The sequence below is a fragment of the Adiantum capillus-veneris genome, chromosome 3 (assembly GCF_014529385.1).
Source record: "Adiantum capillus-veneris isolate H3 chromosome 3, ASM1452938v2, whole genome shotgun sequence".
Lineage (NCBI taxonomy): Eukaryota > Viridiplantae > Streptophyta > Polypodiopsida > Polypodiales > Pteridaceae > Adiantum > Adiantum capillus-veneris.
This window is the reverse complement of record NC_140933.1, coordinates 169,026,507-169,029,990: the sequence shown is the minus strand read 5'-3', so window position 1 is coordinate 169,029,990 and position 3,484 is coordinate 169,026,507.

Sequence of the window (3,484 nt, the reverse complement as noted above, 5' to 3'; positions counted from 1 at the left end):
CAAACTTTAAGTACCATTGTCTTGATGCTTGTTTTAAACCATACAAGCTCTTCTTTAATCTACAAACCATCTTCTCCTTACCTTTTACTTCATACCCCTTTCGTTGAAGCATGTAGATTTCTCCTCTAAGTCACCGTGAGGGAATGCCGTATTTACATCCATTTGCTCGAGATTTAGATCATGAGCAACCACAAGGCTTAAGACAAGCCTGATTGAGTTCATTTTTACAACATGAGAAAATATTTCATTGAAGTCAATACCTTTCTTTTGAGAAAACCCTTTTACCACAAGCCTAGACTTGTACCTTTTCTTCCCACCTTCTTCTTCCTTCACCTTGTACACCCATTTGTTTTGAAGTGCCCGCTTACCTTTAGGCAACTCAACCAACTCCCATGTTTGGTTGCGATGTAGTGAGTCCATCTCCACTTGCATGCTCTTCGTCCATTCTTCTTTGGATTCATGTTGCATAGCTTCTTCGTATGATTCCGGCCCTCCAGAATCTGAGATCAAGAGATGGTTGAAGGAAGGAACAAATCTTTCTGGAGGTCTAATTACTCTTGTAGATCTTCGGGGAATAGGTTGAGGCTCCTCATTTGGTTGACGTTGTCGCACATTGTCACCGTTTGCAGTCCTTGAGTCTTCACAGTCCTCAAGCTCCATGTACTCATCACCTATTTCTTTTGTTTGATTTCTTTCCAAGTAATCTTTGTACATTTTTTTTTCGTTATAAATTACATCCCTACTCCTTAAGATTTTACCATCTTCACGATTCCATAGACGATACCCAAAGTCACCTTCTCCATAGCCAATGAAGAAACACTTTTTGGACTTTGCATCTAGCTTTGATCTTAGGCTTCTATCTATGTGCATGAAAGCCTCACACCCAAACACTTTGAGAAATGCATAATTCACCGGTTTACCTATCCATGCCTCTTCTGGAACTCCCCCATCCAATGCCGTTGAGGGTGACCGATTGATTAAGTACACAAACGTACTTACAGCTTCCGCCCAAAGCTCAAGCGGTAGGCCTGCATGTAGCCGCATGCTTCGTGCCCGCTCCATGATTTTCCTCTTCATCCTTTCCGAAATCCCATTTTGTTGAGGTGTTCTTGGGGTTGTCCTTTGCGTCCGAATACCATTGCTAGCACAAGATCTTTCAAAAGCTTGGCTGCAATATTCGCCTCTATTGTCGGATCTGAGGCATTTAACCTTGGTACCTGTTTCATTCTCCACAAAGGCTTTCCAATTTTAAAATATGGAAAATACATCGGACTTATTCTTCATGACATAAACCCATGTTTTTCTAGTCGCATCATCTATGAATGTTACATAGTACAATGAGACACCAAGTGATGGTGTACTTGTAGGACCCCAAACATCAGAATGAACCAACTTAAGTTTTTTATTTTTTCTTTCATTTCCTGATTTTTGAAATTTCACCCTCTTTTGTTTACCATAAACACAATCTTCACACAACTCTAACTCCACTTCTTTCAAACCTGGTAGAAGTTTCTTTGTTTGAAGGATTTGCATTCCTTTGGTACTCATATGCCCAAGCCGGTAGTGCTACACCACACTGTCAACTTCTGTAGTTGCTGCACAAGCTAAAGGTTGCGTGCTAATAGTACACAAGTAAAGTGTACCGACTTTTTCTCCCTTGGCAACCACCAAAGATCCCTTTGAGATCTTCCACCGTTTGTTTCCGAATGCAATGTTGTGACCTTCATCATCCAATTGTCCTGTAGAGATCAAATTTTTGCGAAGAGAAGGAACATGCTTAACATCTTTAAGCTTCCACTCATTTCCATTAGAAGTTTTGACAGAAACTGTACCTGTGCCGACAATCTCACAAGCTTCATCATCTCCCAAGTATACATACCCAAAATTACCTTTGGTGTAATCTTGGAAATGTTGCTTGTGTGGTGTCGCATGGAATGAAGCCTCGGAATCTACTATCCAGGAATTAGACACATTGTCTAATGAGAGAATTAGAGCATCTTGCTCTACTTTACCTGCCACATTGGCCTCCGATGTTGGCTTGTTGTCTTGCGACTCTGTCTCCTTCTTCTTCTTGGACCAGTAATCCTTCTTGACGTGGCCCTTCTTTCCGCAGTTCCAACATTCAAGAACTGACTTTGTGCGTGACTTGCTCCGCCTTGAGCGATCACGACCCTTTTGGTTTTTGAACCTCTCCTTAGGCCTTCCTCTTGTTTCCACTGATAGTGCAACACTTGATGATTCTCCTGTGCTTCTCCTTCGTATTTCCTCGCTTAGGAGAACACCCACAACATCATCAAACTTAAGAGTATTTGTGCCAGAAATAGAATTACTTACAACCATCACAAGGCTGTCCAACTATCCGGTAGAGATGATAGTATAAGGAGAGCTCGCACTTCGTCATCGAAATTGATTTTCATCGATCGAAGTTGACTTATGTTTGTGTTAAAGTCATTTAGGTGTTCTGCAACTGAACCATTCTCTGCCATCTTTAGATTGAACAAGCGCTTCATAAGAAATACCTTTTTGGATGCCGATGGTTTCTCGTAGAAGTCGTCAAGTGACTTCATCAAGTCCTTCGTGGTCTTCATCTCCGAAACATTGAAGGCCACCGTTGACGCCAAGCTTAACTGGATTGTTCCTAGTGCATTTCGATCAACGACAATCTTCACTCCTTATATGCCATTGTTGCGGGCTTCTTCGCAAGACCGCCTAGTGGCAAATAGAGGTCCTTCTGGTAGAGATAGTCTTCAATCTGCATCTTCCAATGTTGATAGTTTTTGCCGTTGAACTTCTCAATCTTGAGCTTCCCTTCCTCCGCCATAACTCCCACTCAATTCAAGGAATCCTTTCCTTGAGATAATTTAGCTACGAGCAAACCTTGCTCTGATACCAGTTGTTAGGAAATAAGACGTAGCTAAATAGATAATTGAGTAGATTACTTAATAGAGAGAGACAAATTTACATACACGAGATTATAGAGAGATTACTATATAATTTTTTATATGCTAATTGGTAGGGGTGCTATCACATACTCTCCGTGGTCCCCTTTGACCTGAATGGTGAAAGGTTGCTAGCACGACGATTCCACTCTATATTCTCACTTTCTTGAAATTTTTCCCTTTTTTTACTTGTCATTTCACTAGTTTATTACGTCAGTCTATCTGGTTATTGGAAAGCTCACTGCAAGAATAAAGATACAGAGGAACGCCTTGGCAGACTTTACCTGCCTCCGAAGGAAGAAGCCTGTAATAGAGTATTTTCACATTGCTTGTTTACTAGCAAGACTTTGAATTTCTTTACTCCCCAAGCTATTTTTCCAGAATGTTTTAGACATGTTTTTGGATCAATTCTATTACTAAATGGTGTGATGTGTGGATGGAAATACTTGCCGCCTATCAAGAATCTATTTTATTCAAATGATTTCCTTCGTAATGAAGAGGTTCCTATCTGCTGTCACTTATTTCCGAAGTTTTGTAAGACTTTC